Source organism: Geospiza fortis, unplaced genomic scaffold (assembly GCF_000277835.1).
Source record: "Geospiza fortis unplaced genomic scaffold, GeoFor_1.0 scaffold72, whole genome shotgun sequence".
NCBI lineage: Eukaryota > Metazoa > Chordata > Aves > Passeriformes > Thraupidae > Geospiza > Geospiza fortis.
The window spans coordinates 3,440,343-3,462,595 of NW_005054338.1; the positions used below are offsets into that span (position 1 = coordinate 3,440,343).

General features: G+C 39.8%; 1 protein-coding gene across 1 annotated transcript in view; it reads right to left on the minus strand.

The window, feature by feature from the left end:
• HTR1F (5-hydroxytryptamine receptor 1F) overlaps positions 1-22,253 on the minus strand; it is a 101,844-nt gene that overhangs the window by 47,054 nt on the left and 32,537 nt on the right. The window contains exon 2 of the mRNA XM_005422366.2: positions 5,523-5,623. The gene's annotated coding sequence lies outside the window, so the exon portion shown is untranslated. The remainder of the gene's footprint in view (positions 1-5,522; positions 5,624-22,253) is intronic.

Genomic DNA, 22,253 nt, shown 5'->3' on the forward strand with positions numbered 1-22,253 from the left:
AATAGATTTTAATTGATCCTACTACAGCACTGGTGTTTAGTGTCCTGAGAATCTCACATTTTTGAAAGGGAAAAAGATGTCTCTTCCCTGAAGTAGATTGAAGTGCAAGAGAAAATGACTTTTAGTACTGTGTCTTAGGTCCTGACTAAAATCCTAAATTTGAGCATTCATCTGCTGAGCTTTTAGAAAGTGAATCTGCTGAGCTTTGCTGTACCTACCCTATCTGCATTAATTGAGCTTTGTTTAATTCAGCTAAGCATGTTTAGGTGATGACAACACTGTGCTCAAAACAGGACATAAACTTATCAAATATATTGTAGCTACCATCATTTTTAAAAACACATTTTCAAAGTCTGAACATTTCTTCCCCCTATAACTGCATGCATTTTACTGAAGTAGCAGTAACTTGCTTTCCCTTATCTTAACTGTAAATGACCCTATTCATTTGTAGCTAAAATTGTCCTCCCCAGAGTGCACTGGCTTCAGCAGAATTACAACTTGCATGATTTTAGCTGATAGATTCTACTGCAGATACGTAACCTAAAGAAGTAGCATATTTCTGGCAATACATGATAAAAGAAGCACTTGGCAAAGGTCAGCTTTTCAGATGTCTCGTGGAAATCTCATTAAGTACAGTCTTCTGATAGGTCCTCTTCTTCTGCCTCAGTGTCTGTACCAATTGTCCTGAATTTCTGATTGAAGTTGGGCATCTCAGTGACTTTTCTAACAAGTTAGAAGGTTCCAGTATAATTAAAATAACCTCAAAGTCAAATTTAACAGGTGAGAATTTTGATAAAACTCTTTGAATTAACTCTATTGTATGCAAGTAAAACAATCTTTAAATTATCAGTCCTTCTGAATGTAGCTAAGCCTGCTAAGATTTGAGTGAATGCCAGGCAAATTCCTAAATATTTGAACAAAAAAGCCTTGCTGAAGCAATTATTCTCTATTAATGGAAACTATGCCAAAATGAAACCCTTGTGCAAGCAAGGCCAATCTTCCTTTCAGTTTTCCATTTTAAATCCAAACTTTCCCTTTATTTCAGCCTTCCATTTGAAATCCTAACTTTTGTCTGCCATGATGACCTCTTGTTAAGCTGCTGTTAAAAGTCTAGGTTGGTGCATATGTTAAAAGAGTATAGGTAATAGAGATCAGAAATAAAAGTAGATGATCCAAAAGTTTTGATGAACTCCAGCTCAGTGCTGAGGCAAAACTCACCACTACCAGCATTGTTTCTGCCTACAAACTCCAGAAATTCTTTAAGCTGAGCCACTACAAACAGAGAGACGTTAATATTTATGTGGTGATGTTTTGCTTGACCATCAAGCCAGTTTTCAGCTGACAGACTGCTATAAAATAAAAAGATGGACAGCAACTAAAAAAGAATAAAATTAAGTTGTGTATTAGATATGAATCAATTACAGAGTGAGATGACAAGCTCATTCTCTTTCCTGCTGGAGGTGGGGAAGGAGAGTACTTCATAACCTTGATGTTTCTTTCAGAGCACATTTGCTTTCCTTACATGCACAGCAATATGTGAGCTTAAAGGCTGGCTCTTAACATCTGCATTACATTCCCCTTTAGGAAGGAGTAAGTTACAGAGAGTCTTCATTCATGTTTTAGAAGAGTCTGTGTGCCTATTTTCTGCTCCTGTACTTGTTCAGGATGCTTGATCCCAGATCCCAGCATTACCTCTGCTGCATTGCAAAGGTCTTGGATTGAGATGGCTGCCAGGAGGCTGAGCAGTAAGGAACATATCAGCTCCAAAGAGCTAAGGCTGAGTTCCATGGGCCACTGCAGGGGTTAAACTTGCTGGCATCCTCTCTGCTCATGTACTGAAGGACTTGTGAGCTTTTGGTCAGCACGAGCCTGCAGGATGCTTTTGCCCTCTTTAATAAACTTCAGTCACTTGTGTTGTACTGAACTGAGAAGGAAAGCCCTGCAAATTTGAAACCTGAAAGTAACTCCCATGAGACATTCAGCTGTCCCAAATATAGCTGGGACAGCTGAATGTCTGGTGAGTGCCCCAGTGGAGGCATCACTCCATTGGGGATGTGCATTCCTGTGGAGCACCCTCAGCTTAAGTCACAGAGAGTATCTCAGATACCAAAGAAAAAAAATTATATAGTCCATTCAAAGGCAAGTAGGTGGTAAATGTTTACATGGATTACAAAAGATGAAGTAGCCCACCACATGTTGCAAGATGCAAGTACTTAATCCATAGGAAAAAAAAATGCAAGGATATCTTGCGCTTCTGGAAAACTGCAGAAGGACAGAGACTTCACAAGCCAACTTCTGTCCACTGACCCAGCTCCAGTCTCAGCCTTATTGAGGGGTATGAGATATAGGAACAGTCTACCAATATGCTGGTAATTTAAATGATAGATGCTGGTAAGTACTTTTTTCCTTCTTGCCTGAGCTTTACTCAAGTTCTTCCATTAAAATATGTAATTGAGTACCTAGACAGTTGCATTTTGATTTGCATCTCTTGCCAACCCAATATATCTTTCAGATAAGCCTTTCATGCATCCCTTTTAATAATAACGTCTTAAATTAAAAGGCTGCTTCCATCAGCATAATGAAGCAAGATAGCCAAGGAAAATAGCTATGTGCCTGAGAAATTCATTAAAGTAAGAAAAAAATCCATGAAAAAGGAATGATAATGAGAAAAATATTGAGCCTCAAAGATGACAATACTGAAAGGAGAGACTGCATTTAGGGCTTACTTACTGCATGGGAGGGGCTGTTTTCTCTTTCCAGAGATCTTGTCTTTTTTTTTTTTTAATTCTGACAAATCGCATAAAATTTTGGCAACTCAGTTACTTTTAAATTGCCATAGGCATATGGGAGTTTACTAGCACAAAACCTGTGCCTGATAGTGCTATCAGGGATAATCCTTTATGCTACTTATGTAAGTGTTAGTTTTAATGATGTCTCTTCTTCTAACACTGAGAAACCTACAACTTAATAATGACAAACACCAAAGCTGCTCAAAGAAGGCAATTTATTGTAATCAAGATATGCTTTCTAATTACTCTCCTAGTCTCTATTTAAGTTGCAGATTGTGCTGCTTATATTGATCTTAGAAATGCGTTGTCCTTATAAAGTCCTTTTTTGAAAAGAAATAATTGAAAAGGTGCTGAAAAATATTATAGAGATTATAAGGAACTTGCATAGTGAGCACTAATGAGGCACGTGCTTGCCTTTGAATTGCATTCCCTCTTCCTCTCCCTCCCATCTTTCTCTCTTATCTTCAGGCAGCCAAGGCAGCGTTAAACAAGAAAACCAGTTCCCATCTGACTCCTCTCTGCCTGTCTGCTGAGCTATGCTGCTGCTCCTGGCAGGCTGTGGGCACTCAGGGACACACAGGGGCTTTGCAGGAGGAGCTGACACACATCCAAGCCTCAGACAGGCGCTGTAAACCTGCTCTCTGCTTGCCGTGACTACGCAGAGACAAAGACTCTGCCTGGGACAGAACGCCCCTTGGCTGCTGGAGCACAGATGGTATGAAAGTGCTTTGTGTGGCACGAGGTGTTAGAAAACGCTCAGCTCACTAACATGTGCTGTCAAGACCTGTTTTCTCCAAGCTGCCAGCCTGTCATTGTCTTTTGGAAAGCAGCATGCAGCCAGGAAAACCATTTCCATCAGAAACAGAAGCCCTGTTTATACTTCACTTTCATTTTCTCCTACCAGGTAATTTCTCCCTCTAATGTCACCACAGGTGTTATAGTAGAATTAAGGAACAGCCAAAATTTCTCTTTCATTACATAAAAAACAGTAACTAGAAGAGAAAAATAGGTTTTAAAAATGACAAGAGTAAAGGAAAGAGAAGCTTTCAAACCAAGCATTCCCCACACCTGAATCTCCTGAACTTCCCAGATACAGTATAAAAGTCTTCCTTTTCTCTATGAAGTGTACAGCTGGAGGAATTCCTGGCCAAGGTAAAATCCAACTTAGAAGTAGGAAACAATACAAGTTTGGGAACTTTGTCTTTCTGTATATGTTCTTCATAGAAGCAGCAAAGGCTTGTAAGGGCTGAAACTGGCCCCTATTCTGATCTATTTTTCACCAAAATCTGTATGTTTCATTAACAGTACCATGAACCAACTTGGTGACTTTAATCCATTTTACAGCTACCCAGTGACATTTTAAAATTTTTCTATTATTACAACTGCAGCAACCTTGTCTTTTACTGTAAGACTTTTAAAAGTGCAATTTGCTGTATCTTTCAGAGTGTGGACACAATCCTGAGATGGTAGAGGTCAGAACTTGTGTAGATATAGATGAGGATAAGGATATCTGAACATGGGAACACATCAACCTTAAGGGTCTTTTTCTTCCTCTTGAAAAAAAAAAAAAAGAAAGGCAATGTGATTAAATAGCTTAGAAAGTCTCTAAATGTGCAATAGTGGCACATGACTCTACTCTGTCTCAACATGTGGAATTTTCAGCCTTAGAAAGTCTCTACATGTCCAATAGTGGCACATGACTCTGTCTCAACATGTGGAATTTTCAGGTTCATTTATGAGCAGTCATATTTCATGTTCATTTGCTCAGGTAATTAAATAATTGCTGAAGATTAACTTTGTTTCTTTTTGCTTTTTTATTCACATATCTCAGTGTTAAATGATAATTTTTTCTCATGATACTGTCGCAGGAAGTTTTACCCTTCTGTTTTTAAACATTTTTGTATTCAAACTAATTGAATACATTATCAATGTTAAGCTGTTATATTTGAATGACTGCAGGAAACAAGCATTTTGGGATTTCATCTTTGTTGTTAAAAATCTACAATTAGGCTATGGAAAAAGTCACTTGGTAAAACTGCCCAAGGCAAAACCAGAAATAAAATCAAGCATACAGTGACTAATGCAAAAATGGAGAAAAGTCTTCTCACAAAATATCTTTGTGCTGCTGGGCTTTCCATCTTCAAAATGTCTTGCAAAGGTTAAGTCTTTAAAATATATCTGTGCAATGAAGCATTATATTGGCACCATTGTTTCTTTCCCCTCAGTTAAAGTAGATGTTGAGTGTTTAAATGTCCAAGGCTGTGGAGAAGGTCGCTCAGATCTAGGACTGCAGACTAAGCTGCTTCTGCAGTGCCTGAATTTCTCAGACTGGGTTGGACATTCTTCATTTATTCAGTCATCCTTCTGTCAGCCACTGCTCTCCTCTTCTCAACTGATTGTCCTCTTTGACGTCTTTTCCTGGCTGGTCTGCAGCTTTCCACTGCACTGAGTGTGCTCAGATTGCCCCATTAAGCCTTCAAAAACCCCACAGTTCAACCCTCACTTGCCTGGGTTTCCCTGCTCCCACTTGAGGCTTTTTGCAGTGCAGACTTTTCTCTCCTCCTGTACTACTTTAAGGAAAGGTCAGTCTGGCAGAGGTCAGCAAAACTCTGTATTCAACCTGCTTTGCAGAATCCCTATGGAAGACCCAACCAAATTAATTTGATCTCTAAAGCAGGTACATCCCAAACACCTGTATAAAGTCTCTGTGTGTCAGAGTAAAAAGCAACTCACCATCTCCTGTGTCAGGAATCACCTTGGAAAAGCTGCCTCTGGGAATAGGACTGGTAGTAGGAATTTAATCAGCCTTAGCAACACTGATTACTGCCAAAACCCTGCAAGAAAGCAAAAAACCATAATATAGGCTCTGTAAATGACAATGAATGATGTCTGCGTCAGGGGAAGGAAAAGATTCTTCAGGCCTAAACTGTAGTTTTCAGGATCTCTCCAAATAGGTGGGAATGATTGTTTAAAAGCTTAGAGACCAGTGCCAGGAGCTCCCCCTGCTCAGAGTTCACACAAGAGCATAGCTGGTGATGACAGAAATGCTTTGGAATGAGCTAATGACCAGCAAGGGCCTTGCAGGATTAGACACGCCAGAAATCGACTCCACTTGAGGAACTCGAGAAATCGAAAGGTCTGACTTGTACTTTCCTGAAGATAAATGACCTGTTAAAGCAAAAGGGAAGGAAGTTTAGCCAAACCAGCAGTTTTAGTGTGTCTCAAGCTTTTAGCACCTGGGTGCATCTGTCAGGTGCTAATTGTCAACTCCCACTGACTGCAGCAGGAGCCCAGGGCACTTGGCTTTATGCAGTATTAACCTGCTGTTATTAAGCTAAAGAGATAAACATGCCAGAGTATGTGATGTTTGAACTGCAAGGCATTGTTTCTTGCATTCTCCCAACTTTAATATCTTTTTTTTTTTCCCAGTTAGCAGTGTCTCACGGCAAGCAACTGCCTAAAGAGGAAACATAATGCAAAAGAATATGCACTGTGAAAAGTCTGCACTGTGAAGTGCAGAAATATATCATTCTACCAAGAGTAGGCTGATTTAATTTTAAATATAAAATCTTTAAATAGCTAATGTGCTTAAAATGTAGAAAATCAGATAACAAAAGCAGTTCTTGTTTCAAAGGAGAATAGCAGTCAGTGAGAAAAATGAATAAAAAGAAGACAAAGTGACAAAAGAAATAAGGAAATATCATTGATTTCCTGGGGAAAAAAGGATAAAACCTAATAATTTCTCACACATTATCAAATAACATGGTAATTTATCCAGATTATAATTATGCTAATATTTGGCTGTTACTTGGTATGAGATGAGTTCTTTCAGCTCAGAGTGTTCTGGGGCAGGTTTTGAGGGTGGTTTCAGACATGTTTGCTGGCATAATGGCTAATATCCCTAGAGGTGTTGAAGAAATGACTGGATGTGGCAATTAGTGCTGTGGTTTAGTAGAAAAGGTGGTGCTTGGTCAAGGGTTGGATTTGATGCTCTTGGAGTTCTTTTCCAGCCTTACTGATTCTATGGTTGTGTGGGCTAGGCTAGGATAGTAGGTGATGTGGCTTCTTGAGGTTGTCGGGGCAACTTTGGGAAGTTCTCATTTCATTACTGCTGAAGGAAGGGTGAGAGCATCCAGCAAATCATGAGTTACATCATCAGTGCTGCATGTTTTGCAAAAACTTGGGAAAGTAAAAGCTTTTATACTTTTGTACCCATTCCACTGGTAGACGTAAGACATTTTTTCAAAAATTAAGTCTCCTGCTTAGTACAGAACATTAACCTTCAAAATGTAACTTATTGGCAGTAATAACAGAGTTTAAAAAGTAAAATTAGTGCCTGTGCTCTGTTTTTCCCTGCTCTCCTTTGTAATTCAGATTTCTCTCTCTCTGGGCAAGGTCAGAAAGGACAGAAGACAGAGGGCCCAGCATGAGCTGCTGTGGGAATATGCAGCACTCAGGACATAATGATCCACTCTGCTGTATCTTGTTGAGCATCCACCAGATGACCATCAGTAACTGATAGAGGCAGAGTGGCCCTTTTGTCTGGTTTTGTTTGGAAGTTGTTGTAACCATTGCCTCCATCCTTTCCTCTCAACACACTCCTTCAGATGTAGCAAAACTCTTTACTGAATAAGGCTGCAGGAGTGCACAAGAGCTGGGATAATTTTAGGATTATCTTAAAATGCTCAGAAGGATTTCCATCTTAAGGGGTGGATGGAGAGGAAGCTGGCTTTAGTTCTTGTTTGACATCTTGCATCTTCATTTCCAGGGAAGAAATTTTAAGTATCAGAACATCTAGGCAGCACCAGAACACCTCAGAGGTTTTATTTGGCTTTTTTAACAAATAAGAAGTCTCTGTTTCTTCACAAGCTCAAGGTCTTTTTTGTGCATGCCTTACCCCTGCAGTCTATCCTTTTCCAATTCTCTTCTTTTTCGGCTTCTGCATCTTCACATTTTCATCTTCATCTCAACACAGCTCTTTGCATTCAGGCCATCTCCAATTGTATTCCCTATTTCTCCCCTGGTCCTCTAATGCAAAAGGGAATATTTCTGACATGCATGTGCTTACACAGTCAAGAATTTAATTGTTGGCACTGCCATCCAATGATTTCATTCTTGTGTGAATGGGGAAAGTGACTTCTGAAGGGGATCAGGAGGCCCCCTGGCTGCTTAGATCACTATTTGCTCCCTGTTATCTTGTTTGGAGTGCTGCCAGCCACTCCTGTGCAGGGAGATTTGCAAGCTGCCTACACGCTCTTGTGAAGACCTTGTCTGAATGGGAAGGATGTGGGAGTCCTTGTTGATGATACAGCTGTATGGATGGATGTTTTACCTCTTCATTTATCATTATCATTATAATTTCATTATCATTACATTTTCAGCTTAATTAAAATGTAAGCACCCTGGACCTAGAGGATCAGCACAGGAACTGAACAGACATCTCCAAGATTAATTTTAACATAGCTGGAAAGCAATGTTCATATGGATTTATGCTTTCTTTTATGCATCAGACAAAGGTCAGGTAATGTTCAATGAGTTAAGTGAGGCTGGGTTTAGAGTAGTGCTAAATGCAGCCAAAGACAGAGAAGAAGACATTACAAAACTTCAGAAATAAGGATTTTTGGAACTATTGATAGGTAATTTACAATTAGAGTAATTTTTGTTATGGTAGAACATCCCCACATAAGCAAAACAAACAAACAAAAGGGAATTGCCCCAAGTCCTATGACCTCTCTGTTTTGTTTATTAAACAGAAGCCAAGCTTTTAAAATATTTGCAGTTGTTTGGTACATATGAGGACTTAATATTTCTGAACAAAACCCAAACCTGTTTTTACCCGATATAAAATCATTTCACATCTGCTCAAAATCCCAGCAGTCTCAGTTTGTGTGTAGCAGCAACTTCCTCTAGGAAGGTTGTCCAGCAGAAGAAATTCTGGACCTGCTTCCATCTCTGAAACACATTTATTGTTTCCATTGCCTATCAAGCCTCATGGTACTCCTGCTTCAAGTCTGAACATTTATTATGCAGGTTGAAGTCTGCCAGTAACCAAAACCCAGAACTATCAATTCCAGCCCTCCTTCCTTAGCAAAGACATCGATATTATGAGGGCTTTGGTCTTGTGAAACACAATAGGAAAAATCTTGTGAAATGTATGGAAGGAAAGCTTTTTTTGTGGTTAAAAACAGCATCTGCAATAATTCCAGGAGAAGAATAAAAGTGAGTTTCTTACCATGAGGAGGATGCTAAATAAGACTTTTTTAAATGGTACCTTTTTCTAGAACAATTATGGAAGAAAAACAGCTTTCCATGAATCTAACAGCTGTTTTAAAGGCTCAGCTGGCAGCATCATTTCCTATCATGCAGAAGATCTAAGTTCAAGATCACACACAGGTTTTGGTCTTCTCAAAAGGCAGGAGGAAGTCAAGGTGGCATAAAGAAAATTACAATCTTACTGCAACGGCAAACAGAAATCTCTCTGTGATCATGAGCTGAGTTTGTTTCCTGTACAAAAGTAGCAAGGAGTTAGAAGCAGATAATACTCCCTAGAATGGCTTGACATCCATAGCTGGATGAGAATTCTCTTTTTCTTTAAATTTACAGTGGCTGCATCTGATGTTCCAGAAAATGATGGATCAGTACAGTTCTATAAATCCCAAACACATATGTAGTATATCTTTTCAGAAATAACTTACAAAACAGCCTTCCAGAGGAGGAGAAGTCTGCAATAATGACAGCACCCTGACAGTGCAATAAAGAGGAATTCATTATTCAGACTGCAGGGGTTGACAATGGCCAGAGGGCAAATGCATAAAATAAGAAGAAAGAGTCAATGCTCAAATGTCAAAAACTCCCTGCCACAAGTGGGAAAAAAGAGAAATGTGTTCAAAATGTACTTCCTCTGTATAGGAATGACGGTGGTGATGATAATAATAACATTTCTCTGAGTATGATAAATATTGCTGAGGTTAAAGCATTATATGACATCACCTGTGTATAAATAAATTGTCCCTTTCCAGTTTCCATTGCCATAATATTAAAAGAAACCTCTGCAATCTAGAAAGTGGCAGCAAACCAAATATGCAGGATGGTTGGTTTTGTGAGTAATCCTTGTTGACAGTTTTTAAGCTACTGTTCAATTCTAGAAACAAATCTGATTGTTATCATTATTTCTTTTATTACCTAAAGAGGATAATACCTACTCACAAGTGCAATTACTTCAGTATGAAATTTTGCAGGCATAAACTGCACCCTCAAACAAGATCTGAATCCCACAAAGGAACAGCAATAAGCTGGGCAAAAGCCCAGTTGTTTTTCTGGAGTTATTTAGTTCTAAACAAACTTGCCTTGCAGTCTGTCTGTTTTTTATTTTTAGTTCCTCCTTCTTTGCTATTGAATGCTTTTGTAAGGAGGAAGGATTCTTGTTCTGCATTTTTCTTCCCCTGACATTTCCCATATGAAGTTACAATCCTCTGATGGCTTGTATGAAGAGGATTAGAAACATGTCATCGCTAATTGCAGACGAGGATTTAAAGGAGGGCTGGGCAGGAGAAGCACAAAGATGAGATTGCCTGACCTGTCTTGATTAGGCTGTGGATGCTTTGTGCCTGCCTCTGCTGCTCCGGGAAGTTAGCCTGCCTCCCACATCTGCCCTCATCTTATGGAAAGGGAAAATTGTTGGTTGTTGAACAGGATGAAAGACTGATTTCTTTACTGCTCCTAAAGACCCATTTCTGCCATGAGGACTGCATAAAGTTAGTTGGCTCATAATGCACAAGGGAGTGTGAAGTTGCAAAGAGGAATCACTTTTAACTTAAAAAAAAAAGAAAAAAAAAGCCAGATTACACTTGTGGGATTGTTTCTTTCTCCTCAACAGTTTTTTTGTTGTTTGTATTAAACTGTAAAATGAATCACTGTATCCTCACACACACCACACAAGTGTGGAAGTAGCAGTGGCTAAGCAAGCCCTCACCATCTGTGAGCATTCCCACTGCTTAATGTCAAACCAGTACCAGTTTGGCTAATAACGTTAAGGAATTACATAACTTAAGTGGAATTACAACAGAATTATGCCATCATGTGTTCCCCTCTCTTTTGCTCCGGGATGAATCAATTATGAAACATAAATCCAAGTAATGGATACAATATTTATAACCATTTAGGCTCCCAGGCATTGATTAACCATGACTGAGAGAACTTTTTGTTGTGGAAATGGATGTTGGATCATAAAGAACCTGTAAATTCCCATCTAGGGCTGTGAACTACTCGGAAGGGCATTTTACTCTAGGTCTAGCATTCTTTGAAAGGTTGAAGTCTGAGGAGATAAGACACAAGAAGGAAGGCCAAGTAGTCAGAGTTGCTTTACACTTTTCTGTATGGATCATTCCTCAGTGAGTCACATAATCAGAGAAATGTTTAATGAAGATGCCCCTTTGTCTACTTTAAAAACAATGCTACATTCTTCAGGCCTTGCAACAAGGTAAAAAGTGACTCAAGAGTTCCAAAAGTGGTAAAAATGAGCCAGAGTGATAGGAATTATCTTCAGACTTGTAATGGAAACCACAGAGTTTTGTCACAATTTTCAGGACTTGTCTGTCAAGCTTTGACAGATCAGGAATCTGAAAAGGATGATTTCTGGATTAAGACTGAAAATAAAGCCTGAACTTCACTTTCAAGGAGAAAGTATGTTTATTTTGATTAATAAAGAAATATGCGGTAAAACTACCTCCTTCTCTGCCAACAAAGTTATAACCACAATTCCACATCTCTGTCTCTCCCATGACAAGTTTTGGGCTCTCATTTTGGCAACAAAAATGTCTTTTACAAATTCATTTGGAGAACAATGTACGACTTACTTAAGGAAATAATGAAATAGCTCAGTCTTCTCAGAATTAAAGGCAAATAACATTTTTAGCTGCATTAATAGACTTGTTGATGTAACCTGCTGGTTCTTGGTCATCTAAGTTTATCTTGGTCATCTAAGTTTACCAGTGTCTCTCTGCAAAATCTCTGTTGCTAAAATGGGCTCATTTTCTTGTCATTTAATCACTCAATCAGAGCACTTCTGGTGAGGAAAAACAGGGATTAACAGACAGAGGACTGTGTATGGGATTAAAAACATGTGTATATTGTTTCTGGACTGGTATGACAGACTGTGTGCTCCCTGTTTCACAGACAAATGTTTTACATCCCAAAAGGTCATGTCTCTAGAGCAGGCAGCCCTTCAGTCCTGTCTAACATTCTTTTAGCAAAGTTATCATATGGCTCAAACTTCCCTGAAACAGTCACTCTCATTTAAAATATAGCTGTTGATGATGCAAGACTTAAAAGAGAAAAGTTCTTGGAAAATGAAAGGGAATCTTGCCATAAGCTTTATCAGTGGCTTGGCAACCCTTTGGAGACAGAAAACTTTGGTGTTGGTTCATCTTTACTCTCAGAGTTTGGGGTTCTGGATATCATGCTGGCTTACAGAAACATGTTGAGACTAACTCCTTTCTTCCTGATGCAGGTGCTGCTGCTGGAAGAGTTTTTGGGGAAGAGCTCTAGCTGTGAAACACAGAAATGGTGATGGATACAGCAGGGGGCCACTAAAGGTACTTGTTTATATTTTTCTTCCAGAGAAGGTCTGTAGAGCTAACATAAATGTTTATATTATCCTTCACTGCTGCTTTCAATTAAATTCAATTTAAGAATCTCAACTTTTACACAAGATTTGTTTGTGAGGGCCTGATGAATGCAGCTCCAAAGGATGCTGCTGTCAGAGGTACCTTTTGAAGCAGATGTGTTTAATGGTGATGTGCAGTCAAAGAATTGCTCTCCATTCTGCTAAATTACATTTAGTTTCAGCACTCCAATCTTTAAGCCATATCCAAAAGCTGGATCTGTTTAGGAAAATTCACTGGCAGCCTGGCTGAGATTACATCTCAAGCAAATCATTTTAATATGTAGTTATAAATCACTTCTAACTTTCTGCACGTAGAGTGTTTTCTGTTGATGTATTTGAGAACATTGTAGAGAGGTTTGTAATTAAATGAGGAAAAAGTAGGGCTTCTTTTATGAAGAAGTAAATTTTTAATGCCATAGAAATAAGGGACTTTTGAAAATGCTGTGCACTCTTTATTTTGGCTTTGTACCTGAAAGTTGCTCAAAAGTAATTGCATTTCTCTTTAAAAGATAGTGGAGGGAGAAATAGCCAGCTTTCTTTTACATTTGGAATAAAAAAATTATCAAGTAGAGAGACCACAGATTTAGATAAAGATTTCTAGATTTTTCTACAACATTTTCAGGGACAAGCTCTCCAAAATCTTTTGCCAAATTGTGTACTAAACTGTATCTTTCTATGCATTAAAAGTGCCCATGCTTCACAGCAGGGTTTAGCTTTAAAATGATGTGTTAGGGCTCAAAACCCCACAGAGTTGAGTTTCTAGTACCAAATGTAGAAAATGCCCTTCTCTTCCTTGTCCTTTTCCAGCCCAGGGTGGCCAGTTTAGTGTTCTGCCTGTTTTTGATTAAAGGTGAGGTACCCTATGATCTAGCATGGTAATTACTGTATTCCAGTGTAAGTCACAGACCATTGCTGCTATTATTTGTTCTGAGACAAACACATTCATTCACTCCTCTCCAGCTACAGGCTGCAAATTCTTAATGGCTTGACTTTTGCTGTGAGTGAAACCACTTTATTTTTCATTTGCTCCAGTTGCTGAGATAGCTGCACTATCGGTTGTTCATTCTCTGTGGAAAGATTTGAAATTTGCCAGTGCTCTCTTTCACTATGGATCGGAAACCAGATAAGTTTTCAATGTTAAGGATGGTCACTTGTACCTCATCCAGTTTCTGCATGCTTAAATAAATGCACACATTTGTCAGATCACTCTCTTCTACAGAAATTTTCTTTTTCCCTTCGTGGAGTTGGTGGAGTATCTTGCAAACTTGAGCCTATATTGGCAAATTCCAAGAAAAAATGGATGATAGACTAAGGAGTGTCGCAGACATCTTTTTCACTAAAATCTTTTCTTTAGGATTTTTCTTGCTGAAGCTGAGAAGTTCAGCAACAAAAGGTAAACAATAAGTTATTTTCTGCTGTGGAATGCAACAAGTCTGTCTAGATTGGCGCAGTTTGCATGTTTGTAGTTAATGGCTAATCCAGAACTGAGATCTCTCAGACACAGTCTGAGAGAGCTAGTTTGTTACCATTCTTTACTTTTCTTAGCTTAGCTTAGCAGCTTCTGGAAACTCTCTTTTCTTTTTCTTTTTAATATAGTTAAATAGATGTATATATCATAAAATAATAAATCAAGCCTTCTGTGATAGAGTCAAAGATCTCATCTCTTCCTTCACCCAAACACCCTTGTGGCAACTGTCACAAAGGAATTTATTAAATATGTTATTTTCGTGAAAAAGTTTTATTAGGTTCACTTCATTTTGTACAAAACCAGAGGCAAACATGGAGCAGAAGTCTACACATAAGAAAAACCCCCAAAATAGCCTCCAGCCCCACAACTTTTTCTCCTAGAACTGTTTAATGTGGGAAAAAGCTGAGTGCACAAAGCCACTCCATGGTGAGCTAGTGAGTCACTGTCTTCAATCTGCGCCTCTTCGGTTCAGGCTGATGTATTTGCAGCTAAACTTTTTAGGCTTGCCAGTTCTCTGGAGAAGATGTATATTACAGAAAAGTTGGGAATTTTCAAGATACAGCTCATCTATTCACCATGTATAGCACTTCTGAGAAGTGCTATACCAACCATCTAACAATAGGGAAAGGGAAGGGAGCGGGGAGATACGGATCTGAGTACAAGACCTGCAGAAGTGCTTTCAGCTTGTTAGAAACTTTTAGGACCTAAAACTTCTTAGTATAGTATTTAAGTACCTGCCTTGAAGAAGCTGTAGGTAGCAACAATGGGTGAAAGTGCTTTTTTAAAGAAGTGAGTAAATCTGTTCCTTTCTTAATGGAAAAATCTACACAATCTGTCAAGGAGTGGGTAGGTGTTCTTCAAAGCAGACAAATACCAATGGCGTGACATTTCCTGCCTGTCCTACTAATGAATAAGACATTCAGTAGAATCTTAGAATGGCTTGGGTTCCTCAAAGATCTTTGAGTTCCAACCCCCCTGCCAGGGGCAAGGACAGAGAGTAAGCAAGGAGAGGTTGGAGAAGAACAAGAAGCTGGAATGAGGTGTGCAGTGGAGTGGATAAAGGTAGGCAAAGCTACTGTAACTAACCATACTTGAAACTGGATCTTTTGCTCCATTCCAGCAAAAAGAAAACAAATTTTTCATTGTCCTCAGCATCCCTTTGCATTGCAAATGACAGGAATGTACAGGTAGAAGAAAGATCAGTCTTCAAAATCCAAATGTTTTAAAATGGAAAAGTGCTATTGATTTTAAGTACACAGTGTTCATGCAGAAGATTAGATAATCAGTTTTATATTGAAAATATAGAAGTGCACACAGAGCATTATTTTGGGGAATAATAGAATATTTTCTTTTATATTCTTATGAGAACTCTATTGTGCTTGCTCCACCATAAATTTTCCACTATTGTTCATGGACAGTTCAAGAGTTTGAAGCCAAGATTTGATGCTGCAAAAATTCAGATAGAAGCCATGAGGTAAAGGAGGAAATGTGCAGAACATCTCAGAGTTTCCTATCCAGATTCCCTCAGAGAAAAAAACATCTTTAAGAAAGCTGGATGTATAATGAAAAGGCAGATAAGTGTTTCATCTCATTATTTTCCTGTCCTAAACCTCAGGCTCATATCCTCCCCCTTGGCTTCTGAAGACAGAATTGCTTACTTTTCAATCATGAGTAATGCTTCCCTTTCCTAAAAATCCTTCTCCCACCTCTTAAAATAGTTTCCAACGTTGGAATCAAGGTACAACCTCAGCCAGAAGTGGTGAGGTCTAACCAAATGTCTCATTATCCTGACTGGAGAGTTAAGGCAGAGCCGCAAGCTCAGCTAGCTGGGAGGAAAACAGTCTTAAAATATCAAATCTTCTAAGTGAGGAGACTGAAACAGGAAAGATCTCAGGATTTTTAGACAGCCTGTTGTTTGAAGCCTCTCTTAGCCAATGTGGCACCTGTCAAGACTCAAGAGAACACCTGGCTGGGTGTTTACAAAGATGTGTCAGCTGATAGTCGCTGTTGTATCTCACTTCATGTGAAGCAAAGGAGGTCTGGCACTTGCCCCAGGGTGGCTCCTATGGAGACTGTGACTGCCTCAAAACTGCTCCTAGCAACTGCTGCCATCTCCATCTCTGGCAGTATTTTGATCTGCTTGTTGGGGCTGGAACATGAAGTAGGCTTGGAAAAATGCACCCATGGCTGCTCTTCTTTGTCTGGGAAGGAGTGACTTGAGCCAAGATTCTCTTCTGCCTTACTGGGCTTGTTCTCAAGCTACTTTGCCAGGGCAAGAGACACAGGAAAGAGGGCACAGCAGTGGAACAGTGCTGGGCAAGAAAGGGGGGATTTGCTAGCCCTCAGCTTAACCATAACCTTCAGGGTCTGGAGGATTCCACAGAAGAAAAGTCTGGATGAGCAATGCTGGCGATGGGACAAATGGCTCAGAACTAGCCATGGTCTGCAGGGAAGTGGTTAATGCTGGGTTTATGATTTGTGCTCAAAGAGCCTAAGCAATTAGATTTACTCCTAAATACCACAGGACCCAGGTGGCTAGTTGAGCAGATAGGATTTCTGCTGTGGGAAAGGTCTCTGCAGTGACTAATACCTGGTTTATAGTGGGGATGGTAACAGCTGAGACAGAACGTGCTCAAGGTGTGCCAGTGGTGGAGCCACAGTTGGAATCTTTGATCCCAAGGATGAGGGTCTGGCCTGGCCAAGATTTGGGAAGGGGAGTCAGAGGGAAGGATAGTGGTAGAACCAAGAGAAAGGTCAGATTTGCTGCTCTGGCTCTTTTAGGGGAAACAGGAGGGAGGAGAATGACTCCCTGCACACAGAGACTCTGCACTTCTGGGGCAGCTAAATGGAACGTGTGGGGCTCCAGCACTGGAGCATACAATTTGTAATGCCTACATAGTGAATGCCTACAGCTGATCCTGATCTGAAGACTAAGATTTACTGCTGGTTGGTGCAGGACCTTGAGGACTTCTGCTGACAAAACCCACTAGCATATGTATGCTTTTGAAAGAGGAAGGTGTTGCTGAACTCTAGTGAAGGCTGCATTTCAGGCTAAGATTATATTTAAGGAGCTTGGCAATGAGAATTCAATAATTATGTTTATTTTTTCCCTCCTAACATATTTGCTTGGCAGGTTTAAGGGAAGGATAATATGGAGCAGGTGGCTCCAGATGCAGCAGAAAGATTGAGAGGAGAGTAGGTCCAAGGAGAGTGAATGCTGGGTGCTGACAGCAGGAGTGGAGTTTCAAGGGAGGCTGCTTAGAGTGAGGAGAACAAGCATAAGTGGAAGAAGGAAAGGGGAGGGAGAAAGTGTGAGGGAAGAGGCAAAAGCCAAAGGCAATTTCCAAAGGCTTCTCTCTTCATCCCTGTCCTCCTCCTCATCTTCTGTGTACACCATGACTTAACCCATGCCCTCTCAAAAACGGAAGGAAAAACTGAAAGCTACAGCTCTCCTTTATGTTCACACTAAATGATTTGATGCCTGATTAAGTGACCTGGCCAATTTCAGCATCCAGAGATCAGTGCACCTTTTTCACCTCCTTTTCTCCTGCTTGTTGGCAGAAAACAGGACACAGCTGATTTTTTAGAGAGTACTTTAGTTCTGAGAATCTAAAGTAAATATTTTTACATTGTGCATCTTAAAATTTCTGGACATTTGTCTTCATCATTCTCAAGCACAGGAATAGCATGTTAAAAAGTATCAGCTACTGTAGATAATGAAGAAAATGCATAACAGGATATTAGATGTATCTATATCTATGTATATATTTGCATATGAGTGAAGGACTGAGACACCAAGAGTCTCCAGATCTCAATAAAAGGGTTGCATAAAAGGAGAAGCAGGATACTGACTGTGAGGGTGACATGATATTGTAACCTGAAAACTAATTAAGGAAAGAACAGAATTTAAATAACATTTGGTTGCAACAGCAGGAAATACAAGGAACAGGTGTTTAACAAGATTTCTTTTGACTGTTTAACCTCTTTGCTAATGCCAAAAAAATCCCAAACTCTGTCAGACTTCAGCTTTACTTCATGTCAGTAGTTGTCCTTTTGGCTATTTCATGACTCAGAGCATTTATTCTGCTGTTAGTTTGTCTCTAGGGATCTGGGTCTCTGCCATTAAGTGTTTTTGATCTCCATTGCATGTGTTGTTTTCTCTTCAGGGAGCAGTGAGATTACACGGCTTCAAATAAGGCCCAGAATTTGTGACTCTGCTCTGTGGATTCACAACAGCATCTGCAGGAGAGAAAACTGAGTAGGATTTGTTTCCTAACACTTAGAAACCAGGGAAGGCTTTTCTTTGTGATCACTATAAAATACAAAAGCATAAATAAGTGTTTTGCAGTGTTTCAGGTATTGGTACAGTCTGGAGGGATAGCTGTTAAGGGAGTAGGTCTCTGACACCCTGCTGAGTGACTGGGATTACATAATACACTTTATGTACACATCTCTTAAGAAGCTCCTTGTTTAAATGACCTTCTAGCAACGAGCTCTTTCTCTCTTTTATATTCTGCTTTCACACTGTTTCTTGGATTTAGAAAACAAAAATAAGCTCAGGTGATACCTGCTTTTAACAGTCACCTTTCATTGTGTGTTTTCTTCCATCATGATTTTAAAAAGTTTCTTCTGAATTTCTTTTGTTCAGTGTTTGAAGTGAAGAAATTGTTAGAATAGTAAAAGCATGCTTTCTTCAGGAGGGGGTTTCAACAACTTTAGTCAATAGACAGAGTCAGGATTGGATGTCAGATTCTGCCTGCATGAACTCCCACCCCCCGCTCTCCTCCTACACACATTTAGACCTCTGCATGGCAGGGACATACATCTCTAACTCTTTAGGCTCGTTTTCAGAAATTGATTCCGTTAGCTGCTGCTTCTTTTTGTTAGTTTTCCCTTTCATCTTCCTCATTGCTTTCTGCCCAGCATGCAGTCCAACCTGCTGGCTGATGTTCTCCTTCCAAATCAGAGGGTCTGACACTAGAATCTTCTACAAATAAACTGATCTATGTTTTCACCCCATTCCTCCAGTAGATGTATATGTGAGAAGTGCCTTTCTCCTGAACCTTGCTCTCCTGTCCCTGACCTCTCTCTCCACACTGAGGGCATCAGGACCCTCTGTCACCTCTCCCTTGGAAGGGCTTGGCTGCCCTGGCTCAGGGCTGTGACATTTGTTGTCAGCTCTTTGTTGCTTCCTGGATGTTATCTCCAGGGCTGATGGTGGCCCAAATCCCCCTACCAAAGATCCTGTTTAATCTCCTTCCCTACTGTTATCATCAGTTATGATCTGTAGGTTTTCTGGTTTCTTTTTACAGTTTCCCTCCTTTTTTTTATTTTCCCCTGATAACAAGTGCACCAAGGACACACTTTCAGTGTTCAGGGACCACGCTGATCTCCAGGATGGGACTGCTGGAAGGGGAAAGAACATTTCTGACCTGAAGAACCTATCAATAGATGTACCTAGCTCACAACTTCCCACCAATTCCCTAGCTTGAACATATTTTCAATCTTGAATTTAAAAGTAATCAGCAACACTTGGGAACAGGAGATCTGTTGTGCAACATGGTCCAAATTCTTGCAGTGTCATGTCTGAAATGAGTGCTTCAGTCTCCATTTCTAAACTCCTGGGAAGCAGGAAAAGAACCAGGTTGAGTGCAGGATGCAAGAGACTGCCCGTGTGGATGCTAATAGAGGGTGGGCTTGAGTGCTCAGACAGGATTCAACCCATTAAACAGACAGCTGCTTTAATGTTTCTCACCCTAGAGAGTTGCTTCCTATACAATACTTCATCTTTTATGATCTTAATTAATACTAATTGGTAGATGATTGCCTCTAAAAGTACTATTCTATGGAGAAAACTAATCTCTGATATTACAGTGAATGATATTTGGGAGAAATCATAAGGTACTGCAACCCTATGTAAATGATTAAATAGATTGCCTTTCTCTGTTTTGATTTGTATCTGTTTATATATTGTTTTCCTTGATAGTCTATCTTGTACCTCCCACACCTGGGGAGTTTCATCACGTTTTTTAAACCATAATGTGTGGCTAGAGGAGATCACACTTTTGAAAACTGTAATGAACACCCATTATTAAATAAGGGATTTAGCTGTTTTCTTTTTTTTTTCTTTGTTTGCTTTCAATCAGCAAACTAATTCTGTTTTTATGTAGAATTTGCTCCTCCATTTTTAAGGTAGAATGATTTAAATTTTGATCTATTCCTATTTTGAGAAGGAATCCTCCTGCATACATCCCCAAGATCCTCTTTTAGTGAAGACTGTGATTACAGAAAAGTAGAAGCAGAGATCTTAGATCTCAGTAAACAAAATCAGAGAATGAATTAATGTTTAAAGCTGGCTGTGACACTGAACTTGCAATTCACTTATTATTTTTGGCAGCAGCATGTCCAAACTGCCAAGACCATTCTTGGAAATCACAGCTGTGATGTCTATAATAGCTGAACTACAGGAAAGCTGCAGTTAGGTCATACTGCCTTGTCACTGCACATGAATAGTGCAAGTGATAATAGTTACCATTACTGCCTACTCATTTTGCAGCATGTTTTTGTTCAGTTAAAACAATTCCAATTATTAACAGCATGATAAAATTGTCTGCTGAGTGCATTCCCTCCTGCTCTACATGGTTGACTCAGGTAAGGAGGGTGGTGGGGGCAGATCAGCCCCAGCTGAATCCAACTGGGCTGTGTGGGTAAGGGCAGAGAAAGGTCATGGAGTGGGCTGGGAGGGGAGGTCATGGGGCTGGCTGGGGCCAGGTGGTTTTTGGAGGCCACCTGGGAAAGGAGAAGCTTCAAAGTGAAGCTGGGGAGAGGCCAAGGCCAGTCAGAGCCATCGATGGAGGGGAAGAAGCTTGCTGAGCTCTCTATGCAGTGAGTACTTGAATGCATTTTCATAAGTAAGAAAAGGTCTCAGGAGTTTATTGTCAGCCAGAGCTGCTGGTCAAGGGGGAGGTATTAAAATTAGATGCTGAGCTGGAAGGGTATTAGGAAATTGATGCTTATTACTGTGTTTTAGCAACCTAATTCTCAGAGTAAGTTATATAGGGCGTGCTGCCAATTATTTTCAAACAGAGCTTGAAAAGGGCTCCTGGCCTGATGTAAATACTATCAACTTCAGAAGAGCTCAACTGCTGTTTCAGAGCACTCACATAAACATACATTCCACATCTACAATTCTTTGTTTTACAGGATTAAGTTTCTTTTAGATGCTATTAATGGTTTGGAAACCTGTGCCAGCCTCCTGCATGCACACACTGTTGGACCACAGGTGTCTGATTTAGAAGGTCTGCAAAGCATCTACTTTGCATGTTTGCAAGCAGTCCAGGAGCAAATTGCTTGATAATGCTGTTAGCAAGACAGGGCATATGTGGTAAAATGGCAGAAGCCACGGACAAACAAAATATTGTAAAAGCCTAAGTACTTACAATGGTAGGTGATATGATGCAAGAATTGTCCAGAGCTCCAAAAGATTCCCTCTCTTGTTAAAGGTAATGAACTGTTGGGGGGTTTTTTTTGTGTGTTTTTTTTTTAATGTTTTTTTTTTTTTTGGCTCAGTTTTTTCCCTTTTCTCAGCTGGTGCTGAAATGATTTGGCTTAGCCTGAGGGAAGTGGAGGGGAATTGCTGCCCCTAGACCTGGGAAATGAATTTTGGCAGGGAAGCTGGCACATGCTCCTCACAGCCTGTTTTGAGCTGCAGCCAGTCAATAGGGCCAACTTTGGGGCAGTAAAGCTGAATGCTGAAAGACACTCTAGACTTCATCTCCTAGGATTTGGGGCAGGAGGAAAGAAAACTTGGAAAACAAATAGTATGTCAAAGATGGACAGAATTTTCTTGCTCTTGGCAGGTAAACAAAAGAAATTCTGATGCAGAGGCTTAATACAATATAGGTGTAATTTTTTTTTTTAATAGTAATTGTTTTGGCTGTACTGCTGCAACAACAACTCAAGAGCCTGTAGTACAGACTTTTTTTCAGTCTGAAGCAATTCTTAGGTTTATAAATCCCTGCATAATGTGATTGAACCATGTTTTAAAAGAGAGTTCCTCATCCCAACTCCTTTGTCTGCAAGATTGATCCAGAGTTTCATGCTGATAGACATGAAAGCAATTTTATTTCCTTGCCCAGCTTCCAGTTCTATCTGATGAATTATGAGTTCATATTTACTTGAATTTTTACTGATGTCTTTGAAACAGATCTTATTTTCCTGTTTGCCCCCTCTCAAATTTGACATGACAAAACTGTCCAATCTCTTGTAGCTTTTCCATTCCTTTAATTTTTCTGTTCTTCCTCTGTACCCATTCTAACTAACATTACTTTTT